The sequence below is a fragment of the Corythoichthys intestinalis genome, chromosome 7, assembly GCF_030265065.1.
Source record: "Corythoichthys intestinalis isolate RoL2023-P3 chromosome 7, ASM3026506v1, whole genome shotgun sequence".
Classification (NCBI taxonomy): Eukaryota; Metazoa; Chordata; class Actinopteri; order Syngnathiformes; family Syngnathidae; genus Corythoichthys; species Corythoichthys intestinalis.
Genome location: NC_080401.1, coordinates 55,893,195 through 55,915,684, shown reverse-complemented (window position 1 = coordinate 55,915,684; position 22,490 = coordinate 55,893,195).

Sequence of the window (22,490 nt, the reverse complement as noted above, 5' to 3'; positions counted from 1 at the left end):
TAGGAGGTTTTAGTTAACGCAGACACTGTTTTTACATCTGTGTGATTTTGACCAAGATCAGATCACGTTTGACTGTGATTTTATGCCGAAATGTGAGAAATTCCAAAAGGTTCAGATACTTTACCATACCACTGTATTTTTATATTTAAAAAATAAATTAATTTCCAATGTGTTTTTATTTTTCAAATATTTTTTCTATATTATTATTATTATTATTAGGGCCCGAGCACCAACATGGTGCGAAGGCCCTATTGTTCTTCTAAGGATATGGTTTAAAAACTCACCAAAATTTGCACAAACATGCGTATTCGCGAAAATTTCGATAATTTGGCAACGTTGTGAAAAAATGTCAAAAAATGGGTCAGTGGCGCCCCCTGGAATTTTTTAAAAAGGCCTCTATTTAGGTTTTTTCAACGTAGAGCGATGAAATTTGGGGAGTCGATACCTTGGGCCAAAATGCTTCAAACAGTCTCTTGCACCCATATTCCAAACCCAAAAGGAAATCGGGTATTTTGGATTGAATATTGAAAAACATGCCATTTTTGTTGAAAACCAGGGTGCACGTTTGAGACCATTGCGCCAAGGCAGTTAGTTGGATCCTCCTCAAAATTGGTGAGACTCTTCATGAGACATATGAGATGTTAAGTTATCAAAATGGTGAGTTTTCATTCAACACAGGACTCTCGCGGGCCCGTTGAGTCCTGCTTGCAGGGCTAGTTATTATTTACTATTGCATTCCGTATTGCTTTTTGATGTATACTAATGAACTAATTGCCTGCCCTAGACACGATAGATGTCCAATCCATTTCTACTGGGATGGCTGACATTGAGTGATCACATTTCACTACCATTGAAAGCGATACGTGTCCAATCCAATTTGACTGGGTAAGTCAAAATGGATTGGACGCCTATAGCCATCAATGGCAGCCAATTAGTTGATAACTACAGACATCATATATTTACCTTTTTTTTTTTTTTAAGAAGTACATATTCATAATAATAACTAGGGCTGTCAAAATTATCGTGTTAATGGGCAGTAATTAATTTTTTGATTAATCACATTAAAATATTTGACGCAATTAATGCACATGCCCCGCTCAAACAGATTAAAATGACAGCAGAGTGTAATGTTCGCTTGTTACTTGTTTTTTGGTGTTTGGCGCCCTCTGCTGGCGCTTGGGTCCAACTGATTTTATGGCTTTCACACCATGAGTGAGCATGGTGTAATTATTGACATCAACAATGGCGAGCTATTAGTTTATTTTATGATTGAAAAATTTACAAATTTTAATAAAACGAAAACATTAAGGGTTTTCATATAAAATTTCTATAACTTGTACTAACATTTATCTTTTAAGAACTACAAGTCTTTCTATCCATGGATCGCTTTAAGAGAATGTTAATAATGTTAATGCCATCTTGTTGATTTGTTATAATACACTAATACAGTACTTATGTACCGTATGTTGAATGTGTATATCCGTCGTGTGTCTTATCTTTCCATTCCAACAATAATTTACTGAAAAATATGGCATATTTCATAGATGGTTTGAATTGCGATTAATTACGATTAATCTTTATGCTGTAATAAACTCGATTAAAAATTTTAACCGTTTGACAGCCCTAATAATAACTAAAATAATCGAACAATGATTTGAAAAATACACCACCCAAAATTGGGAACATAACATTTAACCAATTTATACGAAGAATGAGTTTTTCAAAAATAATCGGCGATCAAACAACTATCACAATCCTTGCAGCCCGACCGCTAAGCATAAGTTACTAAAAGAAAGCAGTAAAAAGACATCTGAGGTCATCTGAATGCTAGCAGATGTTAGCATTTCCATAATAGCATGTAGATGCTATTCAGCGCCATGCTAATGCGCCGGCAAGTTTGCGATAGCGAATCGCTAATCTCCGTTTATGATTGAGGGCGCCGTCATCAAAATATCAACAACCATCGCCACGGGCTCTGCGGCGGGAGATAGCGTAGCCGCCGCGTACATCACGCCAGACAGACCCGTTGAGGTGGAGTAAGTCAGGGGGCGCTTGTGAATAAGTGAGCAGCTGCTAGGACAAGGTGACACTTCATTTCTGTATAGCCAAGATGTTTTATGATCTTTTTTGTCTTACAAACATGACCGAAAATGATTAAATGATTTGTCAGTTTTGTGCAAAGAATTGATTATTTCTAACTCTTTCATGCAGGAATTATGACTTTTTTTGTCTTAAATGTTTTCATGGCTTTCATATTGGTCAAGGGTCTCAAACTTGCAGACTGGGGCCAATTAAGGCCCACAGGACAATGTTTTGCCGCATCCATTAGACATCCAATGGCGTACCGCACACAACTTGTCACTTTTGTTGATTAATATTCATGACATTAGCAATTGTTGCTAGGTGGGTCAAGTTCGCATTTGTCCCTAATGCTAAATGCGTGTAAATAGTGTGCGAACGAGATGTATACTGAGCTAAACGTACCATTTCTGTCTGAAAATGATGCCCCTGGTGCCAAATTCACTGGTAAATATGTGGCAGAACCTATAAATGTTCAGTTAAAGAGATGGCTTGAGTGTCGATGGCTGAAAAAGACAAGCCTACCTGATCCAGAGTTAGCTTTTTTATCGATTTATTTATTGTGTGCATTGCCTTACGTCACTGACAATGACATTCTCCTTTTTCAACAATTTATCCTTTACCACCATATGCCCTGTCTTTCTTATATATTATATCCTCTGGTTGTCTTACATCTCTGACAGTTCTTGGGGTTAATTTACATTGCTATTTTTGTGTAGCAATCGCAAATTCTACTCGATGACAGCCAACGAACACTTTTAATTTTTTCATCAATATAATAATAAACATTAGGGCTGTCAAACGATTAAAAATTTTAATCGAGTTGATTACAGCTTAAAAATTAATTAATCGTAATTAATCGCAATTCAAACTATCTATAAAATATGCCATATTTTTCCGTAAATTATTGTTGGAATGGAAAGATAAGACACAAGATGGATATATACATTCAACATACGGTACATAAGTACGGTATTTTTTATCATAACAATAAATCAACAAGATAGCATTAACATTTTTAACATTCTCTGAAAGCGATCCATGGATAGAAAGACTTGTAGTTCTTAAAAGATAAATGTTAGTACAACTTATAGAAATTTTATCTTAAAACAACCTCTTAATGTTTTCGTTTTATTAAAATTTGTAAAACTTTCAATCAAAAAATAAACTAGTAGCTCGCCATTGTTGATGTCAATAATTACCCCATGCTCACTCATGGTACTAAACCATAAAATCAGTTGGACCCAAGCGCCAGCAGAGGGCGCCAAACACCAAAAAACAAGTAACAAGTGGACATTACATTGTACTGTCATTTTAATCTGTTTGAGCGGGGCATGTGCGTTAATTGCGTCAAATATTTTAACGTAATTAATTTAAAAAATTAATTACCGCCCGTTAACGCGATAATTTTGACTGCCTACTAATAAACATTTATTTACACATCCCACTTACTAAAGCTGTTTTTTACAACAGAAAAGGTGACAAAAGTAGCAGTCAGATACCATTTTAATTTTTTTTCAGGTCATTCATTGTCTGACAGAAACAGCACGACAAAACGCCACGCTAAAAAATAAGTGAAAATATCAAAATGGCTTACGTCTTCGTCCTCAACAAAATGTTTACTGCATATGAAGGTGAATGGCTTTACCTTAATGGCGTTAAACTGGTCATTTGGACGTCCGCACAAGTTGATCCATTCTTCAGATTTTTTCCTCCGAGTTTTTGGCTTCGGAAAACGTATGAAGAAAACATCCTTCATATTTCGTAATGTCTACAGTAATTTCTACAAGTTCCATAGCAGCAGTGTGTACTCGGCAAGTTCTTTTTTTTTGAAAGATTACCGGCAGGAAACAAGCAGTTATTAATGGGTTGTATTCGAAGTCGAGGTCGTGTCTATGTTGACCCACTTCCGGGTTACGATGGCAACGTCACGGTCTAAAAATAGCATTCGTGTGGTAGGCTATTGTAGTATTAGTGATGCCCGCATGTATTTTATGATGTGTAAATAATGCATGAATTTATTGAAGAATGCAAGTTTGGGGGGGGGGGGGGGGTCTGATATTTAAATAGTAATAAGAAAAAAAAAATCCTTAAGTAGTAAAATGAATATATAAATTATTATAAATTATTTTTAAAAATGGCGTAAATAGGAAAAAATGAAGACTATTGACATAAATTCAAATAAATGGCCCCTGTGAGTATTTTGTTCTGGGAATTTATTTATGTTTGATTTTATCATTCGGCAAAGTTATTATATAATAATATTTCTTGAAATACGCCACTTTAAGATTTTTTTTTTTTTCAACAAATTTAATACTTTTTTCCCAATTTTTTTTTCTTAAACGCGTGATTATGAAACCATATATTGTCTTAGAAAATTGATTGGGTCGAATAATTCAATTCCTATGTCCAATTGTAAATTGAAGAATGTAAAAAAAAAAAAAAACTAAAGTTGTCCCAATCTCATATTTATGTTGTGCTGCAATGATTAGAAAAATAGCTTCGACTCAAATTCTGCTTCTTCAAAGATTCGTTTCATTAGAGTGGCGTTGTAATGGTTTGTTTTGAAAGTGTTTGCATTTAGTTTTATTGATTTGGGTTGATACACTGCCCTCTAGAAGCAACAGAGGGCATGACTATATCAAGTTGCTCCCTGTTAAGACCAACAAAAGGTTGTAAGTTTTTGTCTGAGCTAATATGATTTTTTTATGCATTCATAATTTGGTTTAAAAGTATATTTAGCAGTGTTTTGTGGGAATATGTGTTTGTTTATAGCATTTAAGCTAGCGGACTTTTGCTATGCAAGTTAGCCAATTGCTCTTTTGTTGTACTTTGGTCATTTATTAATTTTAATTTTTAAAGTTTACATAGTTTTCAGTAGTCTCCTACCACTCCAAATGTAAACTAGCATTTACATATATGTTATAATGCAATGACCTAATCAAACAAGTACTTATATACGTGATTTAATCCATTTTCCCATAAATGTCGCAATCACCGCTCTCATTTCCATTGAAAACCATTACAGCGCTGCTTGTCCTTGGACAATTAAAAATCCTTGGATCCTTGAACTACTCACGCCCTACATGAACCACGTGACCACCGACGGCGAGATCAGAAAGTGTCGCAACTTTCTTTTCCATGACTCTGGGAACTATGAAGGAACTATTCATGACTCAACTATTAAAACTAGGAACTATTATCTCCACTAGAGGGCACTCAAGCTCTTAGGACAAATAATGCTTCAGTTCTGTAGACTTTTTTTTCTCTCTCCGGAATAGTATTTTGTAAGTAATCATTTGAGTAAAATTTTTGGCTACTCAGCTAGCAGTGAATGAGTTAAGCTAATGTTAACTTTAAATAGATTTAGTGACCACTGTCCTGAAAGGGTTCAAGTCTATGTGTTGTCTACATGTTATTCTGTCAGTTAAGTTGCTAGGTAAATGTTGCGGCCGCGTGTTAGCATTAATGGCTACGCCGCTAACAGTTTAGCATCGTGGATTTCAGCCCGAGGGCAGCAGCGGCATCGCTTGGCAAAACTTGCTGAAAATATCACGAGCGCAACGTTCCCACTTTTGTTTGCCCGCGGCTCATTTCCTGCAGGAGGGCAAGCTAACAAAGCTGCTAATTCTCCCGTTAATTAGAAGGAATCACAAGTCAGCCGGCGCTTCAAATTAATATACAAGACGCCAGCGCGCGCACAAGATGCCGCTAGCTGAGCATGACGCCGGTATCTGAATGGGAAGTGAGTTACTTTATCAGACAAAATTGGTCGGCAGTGCCATTGACGTTAATAGACGGCAAAGTCCTTTCGTTCAATTGCTGTCTGCCCCTCACATTCAAAAGGGATTGGACGTCAATGGCAGCCCATGAGGTAATTTATGAGGTGGGTAATTTTTCTTCTGAGGTTGCCATGTGGGTTTAGACATAACATTTTGGACATAACGGTGGACACTAACAGAGGGGACATTTTGTGCTAAAATTAGCCCTCAGCCTAGCATAATAGCTAAAATGACTTTAGAAACTTGATGAGAAAGCTCTAGGTTTACAAGTAAACATTTTGAAATGATTCAATTCAATTTCTTGTCCCATATAGCTTTAACAGCGTGGACACGTGATGATCACACGATAATATCACTTAACAGAGTGGACAGTAGCACTGAGGACGAACAGAAAAACATTTTAAAATATTTTTTAAAGATTGATTAATTAAATAAATAATATATTTTTATTTAAAAACAACACATTATTAAATATCCAATGACCATTAATATTCTGAATCCGACAATAAAAAAAACAAAAAAAAGTTTTTATTTATTTTTTATTATTAATTTTTTTTTTTAATTTGCGGGGTGATTCAAAAAGAATGTGCCAATCATCATCATCATCACACATTTTTTCATTTTAAAGTAATTGAAATAGACTGAATTACTAATTAATTATTAATTAATTACATTGATAAAACTAATTAATTACAATTAATTGGATTAATTACATTAATTAATTAATTATTTTGAAAGAATTAAAAGTCTTTTTAATAACACTTTATTTGACAGCGACATCATACGGCTGTAATAAGACCAAATAAACCAAGAAGAAGCTTCATTTGGCCATCACTGCACCCTTGGTGGAGACAGTCAACCTCTGCTGCCACCTGCTGTCAACATTGTTGTCATCTAACATGCCTCCTAGCATGCAGTGCAGCGCTGCAGATGTAAATAACAATCAAAATTCTTGTTCTGTGCTAATTATTTCTTCAGGTACTGTTCCAGTTGTTTCATTAATTGGTAGTTATGGTGTTTGGTAACACTTTATTTCACGGTGGCGCCATAAGACTGCCATTAGATAATCAACATTATGATATGACATTGTCATGAGCATAAATGAATGCTTATAACAGATGGCAGTTAGTGTTATCCGGCAAATTATCTCACTTTTGAATGGATGTAAAAGAGTCGAGCTGGACACAAATGGAGTGCTGGATGACACTTAATGACATCTGTCAGAAGCATTAAGTAATTCCCATGATAGTGTCATGTCATAATTATGACGGTGTTATGACGCTGCTGTTAAATAAAGTGTTACCTATTAACCCAAATAAATCAATAAGCCACATTGGACTATAAGCCACAGGATTCAAAATAATGGAAAAAGGTAGCGATTTCTAGTCCGAAAATTACGGTGGTCATCTTGGTCATCCCACGGCAGGCCTTGAGAGACAGCGAGAACCAAAGTGGTATTTGCCATGTGGCCAAATGGATTTTGCCATGTGGCATTTTTTTTGCTATTTGGCAAAATGGATTTTGCCATGTGGCATTTTTGTTATGCCATGTGGCAAAATGGATTTTGCCATCTGGCATTTTTTTTGCAATGTGGCAAAATGGATTTTGACATGTGGCATTTTTTTTTTTTTTTTTTGGTATGTGGCAAAATGGATTAATTTGGACATGCATAGCCGTCAATGGCATAGCCTGACTTGGTTGCCAGTTGAATGCCAATGCGCTGTAATGCTAAGTGTATGGTCAAAAATCACAGCCACATGTTTTTCTGCCATTTAAAATGAATGGAAAATTTGGACGTGCATAGCTGTCAATGGCATGGCCTTCAAAAATGCCATATACCCCCCAAAAAGCCACATAACCCCCCCAAATGTGACAAACCAAAGTCCATTTTGCCACATACCCCAAAAAATGCCACGTCAAAATCCATTTTACCACATGGCAGAAAAAATACCACGTGGCAAAATCCTTTTTTTTTTTTTTTCTCCTTAATGTCATTGTATAATACTTTCCTGCCTTTTATTTACGATGAGCCATGTTTGTTTTTGTTGTAAAGCACTTTGGGGACCTTTCGGGTTTTGTAAAGGACTATATAAATAAATTTGATTGATTGATTGATTGATTGATTGATTGATTGATTGATTTGCCACATGGCAAAAAAATGCAACGTGGCAAAAAACGCCACATGGCAAAATCCATTTTGCCACATGGCAAAAAAGTGCCACATGGCAAGATCCATTTTGCCACATGGCAAAAAAAAATGCGACATGGCAAAATCCATTTTACCACATCGCAAAAAAAATGCAACATGTCAAAGAAAAAAATGCCACATGGCAAAAAAATGCCACGTGCCAAAATCCATTTTGCCACACGGCAAAAACAATGACACATTGCAAAAAAAAATGACACATGGCAAAATTGCCAGATGGCAAAAAAAATGCCAAATGGAAAAATCCATTTTGTTAGATGGCAAAAAAATGCCACATGGCAAAATCCATTTTTGACGCAGGGCAAAAGGAATGACAGATGGCAAAAAATAATTACCACATGTCAAAATCCATTTTGCCACATGGCAAAATCAAATTTGCCACATGCCGCAAAAAATGCCACATCGCAAAATCCATTTTGCCACATGGCAAAAAAAATGCAACGTGGCAAAATCCATTTTGCCACATGGCAAAAAAATGCCACATGGCAAAAAAATGCCACATGTCAAAATCCATTTTGCCACATGGCAAAAAAAGTGCCACATGGCAGGATGTATTTTGCCACATGGCAAAGAAAATGCTACATGGCAAAATCCGTTTTGTGACATGGCAAAAAAATGCAACATGGCAAAGAAAAAATGCCACACGGCAAAAAGAATGACACATTGCACATGGCAAAAAAAATGCCACATGGCAAAATCCATTTTGCCACATGGCAAAAAAAATGCCACATGGCAAAATCCATTTTGCCACATGGCAAAAAAAATACCACATGGCAAAATCCATTTTTGCCACATGGCAAAAGGAATGCCACATGGCAGGGTGTATTTTGCCACATGGCAAAGAAAATGCTACATGGCAAAATCCGTTTTGTGACATGGCAAAAAAATGCAACATGGCAAAGAAAAAATGCCACATGGCAAAAAGTGCCACATGGCAAAATCCATTTTGCCACACGGCAAAAAGAATGACACATTGCACATTGCAAAAAAAAATGCCAAATGGCAAAAAAAATGCCACATGGCAAAATCCATTTTGCCACATGGCAAAAAAATACCACATGTCAAAATCCATTTTGCCACATGGCAAAAAAAAAAAAAAAAAAAATACCACATAGCAAAATCCATTTTGCCACATGGCAAAAAAATGCCACGTGGCAAAATCCATTTTGCCACATGGCAAATACCACTTTTGGTTTTCGGCCCTGATGCCTTTGAAGCTGTAAGGTACCTAGAGGTTCCCACCTCTACTGGTTGATTTAAATACAATTCAATTTTTAGAGCAACAGTGGTACGTCTATCGCCCTCCTCGGCAGCTCATAAGCTAAAAAGACACCCACCTCATTTTCTGTTAACAAAAACAAGCATTTCAAGTGTCGCAGGTTACAAAAATGAAAAGTAACAGTTCATCGACACTACACACACGCGTCAACGTTTTACTCCCAAATGTCGTTGAGGGCAACGACGCGGCTAATTAGCTCCGGCGAAATGTCGTCGCTGGCTGTCGGCCACGCGGATTCCGTTCGTCGCCGGTTATAAATACTCCGCTGCACGGAAAAGGCGCTAATTAGCAACTGTTAGCAAAGTACGTGTAAAAATGTTAGCGGCTCGCTATGCGAGGCGCGCGAGCCAAAGCTTCGATGTTTTCACACTCCAGCTTGACAAATGAAAGCCGAGCCGGTCGTTAGATGGAGATAAGAACGATATCTTCCCCGACTTTTATCGGCGTCGTTTCTCTTCTCGGCCAGATTGTTAGCGTAATTGGTACGTTCCGCCCGTGCGGAGAGGGGAGGCTACTTTTTAACCCCTGTCACGCGCTTTGGCCTCGCCGCTCGTTTAAAGGAAATTCTGACACGTTTTCTCTCGTTTCTTCAGGTGGCTGACATGACCTCTGTCTCGTTCTTTCAATTAAGCGGGATGAGCGCTTTCGGTTAAAAGAAGCTGAAGATGTCAGCTCACTGGTTAATAGGAATTGTTTGGTCAAAATTTGTCTATTTTTGGTTGAAAACGTAAAAAATATGTGAGCCGTGTTGAGAAATGGTTATTAATAGGAATGGGAATTACAGTAATGGCCCGAATAGAAGACGGCCCCCTTTTTCAAGACTCAAGTTTCAAGACTTTTTGAACACCAAATTAATTTTTATACAGAAAGTAATTACAGTACATTTGAAACAAATGATTATAACAATATTTTTGAGAGAAAAAGCACGTTATTTTGCCTCATTCAAATCGTAATATCTAGAGATCCCGATCGATCGGGTCCGATCGCCTCATGTTCAAAGTATCGGAATCGGCAAAAAGATATCGGCCATGCCTTTTTTAAATATATATACAGTATGTATTTTAATTAAATCGTTTTCTAATTGTATTTAACGTTACAGACATAATATCTTACACTCATCCAGAGTCTTTAGTTTAAGCTTAAGATAGGGTTATCACATTTATCCCGATATCGGCGGTAATTAATTTTTTTGAAAATGTATCACGTTAAAATATTTAACGCTATTGATGCATGCGTTGCACGATCCACTCACGCATTGATGCGCTCAATCTGTAATGGCGCCGTTCTATCTATATAGAGAGATATAAGGCAGCGTAAAATGAGTAGAGTGAATTTTGGCAGCCTTTAGAGCCTTTTATTAATACAATCCCTCTCCCAACGATTAGAATTATCATGGAAAGCAATGCGTGGAAGCAAGGTAGCAATTGATGATTGTCTCAACACCTAATGTTATTTCCAAACGCAGAGAAGATATATCAATTGGTAGCACTATGCACAGTCATGGTTCCACTTCCCATCATGCATTTGGGCATGGCTACAGTATCATTTACTGAAAGCTCAACAAATACACTCGATGGCAATATTTAGTCACAATATACAAAGTCACAAATCTTTCTATCCGTGGATCCCTCTCACAGAAAGAATGTTAATAATGTAAATGCCATCTTGAGGATTTATTGTCATAATAAACAAATACAGTACTTATGTACTGTATGTTGAATGTATATATTCATCCGAGTTGTATTCATTTTTTTCTTAATGCATTGCCAAAATGTATATGATCGGGAAAAATTATTGGGAATGATTGGGATTGAATTGGGAGCAAAAAAAAAAAGCAATCGGATCAGGAAATATCGGGATCAGCAGATACTCAAAATAAAACAATCGGGATCGGATCGGGGGCAAAAAAACATGATCGGAACAACCCTAGTAATATCTGAACATTTAAGTATGTCAACTAAAGTGCAATCACATTCGTAAATGAATGGCTTCTGGTTTATGAAATGTAAATAAACCAATCTATTTTGATAAAACAACAAAATTGCAATAACTGCATTAACCATCAAAGTGAAGTCTAACTCTAACTGAAGTCTTGAAACAAATCTGGATAAGGAAAAACATTGCAATAAAATAATGCAAATTGGTTCAACTTGAGAGTAGCTGAGATCTGTCATGACACAACGTCGCTTCAATGATAATCTGGCGCCATCTAGCGTCATGAATGGGTATAATGTCTAGACCGCGAATATAAGACGACCCCCACTTTTTCAGTCTTATTTCAATGCAAAAAACACCGTCTCATATTCGGGCAAATACGTTTTTTTTGGTCAAATTTTGATTAAAAAAAAAAAGTTAAAATGTGTGAAATATTTTGTGAATATGTTCAAATGAGAATATGCGAATGAAATGTTTACATGAATAAGATATGATATGGATGCACAATGTTGAATGTGGAAAAGGAATTTATTAGTTTTTTTGGGGGGTTCAATTTTTGGTCAAAAATGGTAACATGTTAATGTTTGCATTGCAGCTATCGATTATTTTTGGTAGTCGATTAATCGATGAACAAGTTAGTACGAATAATCGAGTAATCGGATGAGGAACATAGAAAAATTTAAATACTTGAGCTAAGTCTTAAAAGGCATTTAAAAAAAATAATAAATGAGGATCTAAGTACAACGAAAGAACAATTAGCTAACTTACAAAGCAAAAGTCTGCTTGCTTAAATGCTATAAAATGGTAACTTTTTTTTTTCTCCTTAATGTCATTGTATAATACTTTCCTGCCTTTTATTTACTATGAGCCATGTTTGTTTTTGTTGTAAAGCATTTTGGGGACCTTTCGGGTTTTGTAAAGGGCTATATAAATAGATTTGATTGATTGATTGATTGATTGATTGATTGATTGATTGATTGATTGATTGATTGATTGATTGATTGATTGATTGATTTTGCCACATGGCAAAAAAAATGCAACGTGGCAAAAAAATGCCACATGGCAAAATCCATTTTGCCTCATGGCAAAAAAGTGCTACATGGCAAGATCCATTTTGCCACATGGCAAAAAAAATGCGACATGGCAAAATCCATTTTACCACATGGCAAAAAAAAATGCAACATGTCAAAGAAAAAAATGCCACATGGCAATAAAATGCCACGTGCCAAAATCCATTTTGCTACACGCCAAAAACAATGACACATTGCAAAAAAATGCAGCATGGCAAAATCCGTTTTTGACACATGGCAAAAAATAATTACCACATGTCAAAGTCCATTTTGCCACATGGCACAAAAAATGCCACATCGCAAAATCCATTTTGCCACATGGAAAAAAAGTGCAACGTGGCAAAATCCATTTTGCCACATGGAAAAAAAATGCAACGTGGCAAAATCCATTTTGCCACATGGAAAAAAAATGCCACATGGCAAAAAATACCACATGTCAAAATCCATTTTGCCACACAGCAAAAAAGTGCCACATGGCAAGATGTATTTTGCCACATGGCAAAGAAAATGCCACATGGCAAGATCCATTTTGCCAAATGGCAAAAAAATGCAACATGGCAAAATCCGTTTTGCCACATGGCAAAAAAAATGCAACATGTCAAAGAAAAAAATGCCACATGGCAATAAAATGCCACGTACCAAAATCCATTTAGCAACACGGCAAAAAGAATGACACATTGCAAAAAATGCCACATGGCAAAATCCATTTTTGACACATGGCAAAAGAAATGACTCATGGCAAAAAATAATTACCACATGTCAAAGTCCATTTTGCCACATGGCAAAATCCATTTTGCCAAATGGCAAAAAAAAAGGCGACATGGCAAAATCCGTTTTGCCACATGGCAAAAAAAATGCAACATGTCAAAGAAAAAAATGCCACATTGCAATAAAATGCCACGTGCCAAAATCCATTTTGCAACACGGCAAAAAGAATGACACATTGCAAAAAATGCCACATGGCAAAATCCATTTTTGACACATGGCAAAAGAAATGACACATGGCAAAAAATAATTACCACATGTCAAAGTCCATTTTGCCACATGGCACAAAAAATGCCACATCGCAAAATCCATTTTGCCACATGGAAAAAAAATGCAACGTGTCAAAATCCATTTTGCCACACAGCAAAAAAGTGCCACATGTCAAGATGTATTTTGTCACATGGCAAAGAAAATGCCACATGGCAAAATCCGTTTCGCGACATGGCAAAAAAAAAATGCAACATGGCAAAGAAAAAAATGCCACATGGTAAAAAGTGCCACATGCCAAAATCCATTTTGCCACACAGCAAAAACATTGACACATTGCAAAAAAAATGCAAGATGGCAAAATCCATTTTGCCACATGGCAAAAAAATATTTTTTTTATTTTTATTTTTTTAAACAATGCTCTTAAATGGTTCAGGGACATATTCCCACTAAAAACGGCTAAATGTACCTATAAACTAAACTACGAATGCATTTAAAAACATTAGCTTAAACAAAAACTCAGTTTATGTTGGTCTTAACAGGGAGCAGCTAGATTCAGCCATGTGAGATAAGTTATGTCATATTCAATGTTGCCAACAGAAGGCAGTGTATCCACCTAAATCAATAAAACTAAATGCAAACACTTTTAAAACAAACCATTAAAAATAAAACGAAGAAACGAACAAATAAACGAAGCAGCCAAGTTTAATTCGAATCTTTTTTCTAATCGAATTACTTGAGTTAATCGAATAATCGTTTAGATGATTATTAGATTAGATTAGATGATTTGGACATCTATTGCTATCAATCTGGCATTCGAACGGGTGTGTTTCGATTTTTTATATTCTGTGCAAATCATATAAATTCTATACTAAAGGCTACGTGCTACAGCAATGCTACATGCTACATTCTTTCCAGAAGGGGGCGTCGCCATCCCCGCAATCCGATTGGCCGAGCGAACCACGGCGTTTTCAAATGCAACGCCGGAGGCTTACGGACGAGCCTCCGTCGGTCCGTCCCTCCGTCCGGCGCAGCTAATTAATTTCATTAGAAAGTGAAGTCATCTTCATATTTGGAGCGCTGTGGCGTCGCTAATTTATTTTCCAGATTTAATTAGCTCGCGACTGCGATGTCGAGGAGGAGGAGAAGAAAAAAAAAATGCCGCTCGGGCAGGAGGACTTTTTAATTATCAGCTGGGATACATGTGAAAATGTTGACGCCTCAGGGTTGAGTTAATTAAAACCTGCATTATTTTAACTTTAATTAGCTGCCGTCTTTGTTTTCCACCGCCATATGGCTGTATCCCGTAGTCAAATGTAGTTAATTAAGCTCATTAAGATAATCATTTTAATTACTCCAGACAAAGTGATTGGATTGAGGATGACGACTTTTAAGGACGAGCGCTTGTTTTTTTGTTTTGTTTGGCGGCAGCTGGCCGGCCCAGAAGCCTGGAGAATCTTTCGAGGACGTTTCCAGTCGTCACTAGGTGGCGCACTGGAAAACTACGGACAGAAGAACCTGCTTCATGCGGTATTTACAGTGAGGAAATTAAGTATTTGAACACCTTGCAAAGTTCTCCAATTTAGAAATGAGTGGCAGGTTGGAAATTGTCTTAGTAGGTGCTTGCCCACTGTGAGAGACATTCTAAAACATCCAGAAATGACAGTGTATGATTTTGTAGCAATTTACAGTGCCCTCCATAATTATTGGCACCCCTGTTTTTTAGCTTCTAATATTTTTTTTTAATTCAAATAATATGGGACCTTAATGGAAAATAAGAGAAAAATCCAACCTTCAATACAAGTGCATTCATTCAGTGGGGAAAAAATCCAAATTAAAGAAAAAATTATTTGACATCAAATATTGTGTGTCACAATTATTAGCGCTAGGGTTGTTCCGATCATGTTTTTTTGCTCCCGATCCGATCCCGTTCGTTTTAGTATCTGCCGATCCCGATATTTCCCGCGCCGATTGCTTATCTTTGCTCCCGATTCAATTCCAATCATTCCCGATAATTTTTCCCAATCATATACATTTTGGCAATGCATTAAGAAAAAAATGAATTTCCCGATCATATACATTTTGGCAATGCATTAAGAAAAAAATGAATAAAAGTCATATTAATATATACATTCAACATACAGTACATAAGTACTGTATGTGTTTATTATGACAATAAATCCTCAAGATGGCATTTACATTATTAGCATTCTTTCTGTGAGAGGGATCCACGGATAGAAAGACTTGCGACTTTGTATATTGTGACTAAATATTGCCATCTAGTGTATTTGTTGAGCTTTCAGTAAATGATACTGCAGCCATTCAACCCAAATGCATGATGGGAAGTGGAACCATGACTGTGCGTAGTGCTACCAATGGATATTCAGTGCCTTGCAAAAGTATTCGGCCCCCTTGAATCTTGCAACCTTTCGCCACATTTCAGGCTTCAAACATAAAGATATGAAATTTAATATTTTTGTCAAGAATCAACAACAAGTGGGACACAATCGTGAAGTGGAACAACATTTATTGGATAATTTAAACTTTTTTAACAAATAAAAAACTGAAAAGTGGTGCATGCAATATTATTCGGCCCCTTTACTTTCAGTGCAGCAAACTCGCTCCAGAAGTTCAGTGAGGATCTCTGAATGATCCAATGTTGTCCTAAATGACCGATGATGATAAATAGAATCCACCTGTGTGTAATCAAGTCTCCGTATAAATGCACCTGCTCTGTGATAGTCTCAGGGTTCTGTTTAAAGTGCAGAGAGCATTATGAAAACCTGGGAAAACACCAGGCAGGTTCGAGATACTGTTGTGGAGAAGTTTAAAGCCGGATTTGGATACAAAAAGATTTCCCAAGCTTTAAACATCTCAAGGAGCACTGTGCAAGCCATCATATTGAAATGGAAGGAGCATCAGACCACTGCAAATCTACCAAGACCCGGCCGTCCTTCCAAACTTTCTTCTCAAACAAGGAGAAAATTGATCAGAGATGCAGCCAAGAGGCCCATGATCACTCTGGATGAACTGCAGAGATCTACAGCTGAGGTGGGAGACTCTATCCATAGGACAACAATCAATCGTACACTGCACAAATCTGGCCTTTATGGAAGAGTGGCAAGAAGGAAGCCATTTCTCAAAGATATCCATAAAAAGTCTCGTTTAAAGTTTGCCACAAGCCACCTGGGAGACACACCAAACATGTGGAAGAAGGTGCTCTGGTCAGATGAAACCAAAATTGAACTTTTTGGCCACAATGCAAAACGATATGTTTGGCGTAAAAGCAACACAGCTCATCACCCTAAACACACCATCCCCACTGTCAAACATGGTGGTGGCAGCATCATGGTTTGGGCCTGCTTTTCTTCAGCAGGGACAGGGAAGATGGTTAAAATTGACGGGAAGATGGATGCAGCCAAATACGGGAACATTCTGGAAGAAAACCTGTTGGTATCTGCACAAGACCTGAGACTGGGACGGAGATTTATCTTCCAACAGGATAATGATCCAAAACATAAAGCCAAATCTACAATGGAATGGTTCAAAAATAAACGTATTCAGGTGTTAGAATGGCCAAGTCAAAGTCCAGACCTGAATCCAATGGAGAATCTGTGGAAAGAGCTGAAGACTGCTGTTCAGAAACACTCTCCATCCAACCTCACTGAGCTCGAGCTGTTTTGCAAGGAAGAATGGGCAAGAATGTCAGTCTCTCGATGTGCAAAACTGATAGAAACATACCCCAAGCGACTTGCAGCTGTAATTGGAGCAAAAGGTGGCGCTACAAAGTATTAACGCAAGGGGGCCGAATAATATAGCACACCCCACTTTTCATTTTTTTATTTGTTAAAAAAGTTTAAATTATCCAATAAATGTTGTTCCACTTCACGATTGTGTCCCACTTGTTGTTGATTTTTGACAAAAAATTAAAATTTTATATCTTTATGTTTGAAGCCTGAAATGTGGCGAAAGGTTGCAAGGTTCAAGGGGGCCGAATACTTTTGCAAGGCACTGTATCTTCTCTGCGTTGGGAAATAACATAAGGTGTTAAGAAAAAGATCAATTGCTACCTTGCTTCCCCACATTGAGTCCCATAATATTTCTAATCATAGGGAGAGGGATTGTCAGGCTTTAGCCTATTAAAACTAGGCTCCAAAGGCTGCCAAAATTCATTCTACTCATTTTACGCTGCCTTTAATCTCTCTATATAGGTAAAACGGCGCCATTACAGATTGAGCGCGACAATGCGTGAGTGGGTCGTGCAACGCATGCATTAATTGCGTTAAATATTCTAACGTGATACATTTAAAAAAAAAAAAATTAATTACCGCTGTTATCAGGATAAATTTGATAACCCTATCTTAAGCCTAAACTAAAGACTCTGGATGAGTGTAACATATTATGTCTGTAACATTAAATACAATTAGAAAACGATTCAAGTAAAATATATATATATATATTAATAAAAGGCATGGCCGATATGTTTTTGCCGATTCCGATACTTTGAAAATGACGTGATCGGACCCGATCGATCGGCATCCCGATTAATCGGGACATCTCTAATTAGCACCCCTGGTGTTAATACTTTGTACAACCCCCTTTTGCCAACAAAACAAGGTCTGGGGACTGAGATGGCCATGGGAGGAGCTTGATTTTGTGCATCACTGACCCACCCCCATACTTCACAGTGGGTATGGGCTCAATCTTGGTCTCATCTGACCAAAGCACACGGTCCCAGTTGAAGCCTGGAACCGTGTGTATTTTTGTGCGGGACCAAGATTGAGCTTTTTGGCAACAAACACTCTAAGGTGGTCTGGCGTGCCACGAAAGATGCGTATGCTGAAAAGCACCTCATACCCACTGTGAAGTATGGGCGTGGGTCAGTGATGCTGTGGGGCTGTTTCGCTTCCAAAGGCCCTAGGAACCTTGTTAGGGTGCATGGCATCATGAATGCTTTGAAATACCAGGACATTTTCAATCAAAATCTGTTGCCCTCTGCCCGAAAGCTGAAGATGGGTCGTCACTGGGTCTTTCAGCAAGACAATGACCCTAAACATATGGCCAAATCTACACAGAAATGGTTCACCAGACGCAAAATCAAGCTCCTCCCACAGCCATCTCAGTCCCCAGACCTTGTTGTGTTGGCAAAAGGGGGTTGTACAAAGTATGAACACCAGGGGCACTAATAATTGTGACACACATTATTTGATGTCAAATATTTTTGTCTTTATGTGGGATTTTTTTCCCCACTGAATGAATGCACTTTTTTACATTAAGGTCCCATATTATTTGAATAAAAAAAAATAGAAGCTAAAAACACATGTTTTTCAGGGGTGCTAATAATTATGGAGGGCACTGTAAATATCGTTGCAAATTTAGTGACCAGTTTTTTAAATTTAGTGATTTTGGTGATGTTGATACGTCTTTATCTGCTTAATAAATATGTGTTTGATCATTGAATTATATTTCTGTCTAACATCTATGAAAATATCCAATGCTAAAATATGGACACCTGCGGTTTATAGTAAGGTACGTCAATATACGGATTTATTTCTAAAATTTTGTGAAATTAGGCTGTTGCGGCCAAATAATCAGGTGCGTTTTATAGTCCAGAAACTACGCTACTTTTTTTCCTCACTGTATATGTAATGAGGCAGTTTTGTTGTGATTAAAAGTCATGGCTCAAACCTTCTCCTGTTTGGGGAGCGGTTTCCTCTTTATTTAGAACTTGGATGATGTCTTCAAGGAAATTGAGCTTCTTTGTGAAATTCAAATGAATGCTTTATTCTGGCACAATGAAGCTGCCCAGTGACGTTGCGCCGTCCAAGTACTCAAAGGCGGACGCACTTTGAGCTTCCCCTCATTGAAAGACCAGCATCCGCCGCTGCTCTCCAGTGTATGTATCAAGGCTCAGTTTGGAGGCTAATTTGCAAAGTATTTTTGATAGGAGTCTGCTCCTTCTGTTTTCAGTTGGTGAGGGTGCAAGCCCTTTTTAAAAATGAATTCTATTATTATCGATTTTATTTTTTGTATTGGTCTATATTTGATTTTCATTCACCTTCTGCACCGCTTATCCTAAAGCGGAACAGGGGTGCTGCAGCCTATTCCAGTTAACTATGGGTAGAATTGCCTGTGTTCCAGTACATTTGTTTTTTTTATTTTAGTATTTTTATATATTTTTATTATTATTGTGGTAAAGTATGATAACTATGTTATTTATTTCCACTTTATACATACGTATTATATTTTTTAAAATATAATTATTAAATTATTATTATTAATTACATTTTTCCACATAAATGATATTTATATTTTTGTTTTTGTTAGTTTAATATTTTTTAGACTTTTTTGTTGCTTTGTTTTAATGTATTCCAAACATATATGGTTTTTATTTTTATTCTTTTAATGAATGATAACTATTTTATTCATTTATATTAGGTTTTTTTTTTTTATAAATTCTTTAAACATAATTTAGTTGTTAAAAATATTATAGCTTATTTTTCACATTATTATATATCTATAGATTTGATATATTTTTGTTATTTTATTTAAAATTTTTATTGTTTTGATGCATTTATATATATATGTATATATATGTATATATATATATATATGTGTGTGTGTGTGTGTGTGTGTGTGTGTGTGTATACATATATATATATATATATATACATATATACATATATTTTAAAAAAATATATTTTTAAATGTGTATATTTATATATTTGTTCATGTTTTATTACTTTTACATTTTTTATGATTGTTTGTATTAAAAATATACCCTTACCCAGTCAAAAATGTAATTTAAAATTTTTTTTACCATTTACCATTTTTAAAATATAATTATTAAACTTATTTTTTCCACATATACAATATTTATATTTTTGTTTTTGTTATTTTAATATTTTTCAGACTTTTTTGTTGCTTTGTTTTAATGTACTCCAAAAGTATGTTTTTTATTTTTATTCTTTTAATGAATGATAACTATTTTATTAATTTATATTAGGCATTTTTTTCTTTGTAAATTCTTTAAACATAATTTAGTTGTTAAACATTTTATAGCTTATTTTTCACATTATTATATATCTATAGATTTTATATATTTTTGTTATTTTATTTAGATTTTTTTAATTGTTTTGATGCATTTAAATATATATACAGTGGGGAGAACAAGTATTTGATACACTGTCAATGGGTTTTCCCATTGGCAGTGTATCAAATACTTGTTCTCCCCACTGTATATATATACATATATATATATATACATACATTTTAAAAAATATATTTTAAAAAATGTGTATGTTTATATATTCGTTCGTGTTTTATTACTTTTACATTTTTTATGATTGTTTGTATTAAAAATATACCCTTGTCAAAATTTTTTTATTTTTTTTATTTTTACCATTTACCATTTTTAAAATACAATTATTAAACTTATTTTTCCACATATACGATATTTATATTTTTGTTTTTGTTAGTTTAATATTTTTTAGACTTTTTTGTTGCTTTGTTTTAATGTATTCCAAACATATATGGTTTTTATTTTAATTCTTTTAATGAATGATAACTATTTTATTAATTCATATATATTTTTTTCTTTATAAATTCTTTAAACATAATTTAGTTGTTTAACATTTTATAGCTTATTTTTCAAATTATTATATATCTATAGATTTTATATATTTTTGTTGTTTTATTTAGATTTTTTTATTGTTTTGATGCATTTAAATATATTTGAATATATATACATTTTAAAAAATATTTTAGAAAATTTGTATATTTATATATTTGTTCGTGTTTCATAACTTTTATATTTTTTATGATTGTTTGTATTAAAAATATACCCTTGTCCAATGAAAAATGTAAATTTTTTTAATGTTCACCATTTTTTTTTTAGACTTATTTTGAACGTCGGATTTTATTTTTATTATCAATGAATGACAATCAATTTTAATTCATGTATATATTTTTCTTATTTTGATATATTTTTGGTATTTTTATGTCTTTTTTAAATTCTTTTAAAGTCTTTTAACATCATTAAGTTATTAAACTTTTTAAAACGTATTTTTTGCATTATTGTTTATCTATATATTTTACATATTTGTTTTTGTAATTTTATTTTTCATTATTGTTTAGATGCATTAAAATATTTTTCAATATTTTTCAAAATTTCTACATTTATATGTTTTTATTTTAATACTTTTATATTTTTTACAATTGTTTTAATGTGTTAAAAATATACCCTAACCCAGTCAAAAGGGGATGTCTAGCACCAGCAGTGGAAGCAAATGAGTTATTTTTAAATTAATTTTTAAATGTATTTAATATTTTTCGCTATTTAAAAAAATATATATATTCTTAATGTCTGATTTTATTTTTTTAACACAAATGAATGCCATTTAATTTTAATTTATTAATATATATATTTTTTATTTTATTTTATTTTGATATATATTTTGTAATTTTTTTCTTTATTTTTAACACAAATGAATTCCATTTAATTTTAATTTATGGATATATATATATTTTTTTTTATTTAATTTAATGTTGATATATGTTTTGTAATTTTTTTCTTTATTTTTTTTTAATCCTCGATAACAGCACGAGATTTTCGATGTCCAAAAAGCGACCCATTTAAGTAATTTGCTTGCATCTTTAATCACATTTAAGCAACCAAACGCGTGTGTGTTTGTGTGTGTGTACTATAAATAAAACAGGTTGCCGTGCGGGATTTGATTAGAGGGCGGCCATTTAATGAAGGTGACCTTCAGCGTCAGGTGACCGGGCGCGCATACGGAGCGCTAATATTGCTAATGTCCGGCCCCGGTGCACCGCCGCTGATCCCGAGCACTCGGCAAATTGCTTCGGACAAATGTTGATGCGCGCGCGTGTAACTTAGAACGCAACATGAGAGCCACTTTGCCGTCATTTCCAGACAGAACGCACAGGAATGACAGTCAAAGTCGGAGAACGTCCACTCGCCAATGCTTTTCTATTGATTGATTTTTAATGACAACTAGGTTAAGTGTCCGACCGTTATGCTAAAGGAGTAACATTTAATAGAGACGTGAGTCATTTAGACTGTTTTTGACAGATTTTTGAAGAACTACAGAAAATGAATTCTACAAATATTAAATCTACCAAAAGAAAGAATAATACGCTGTTTT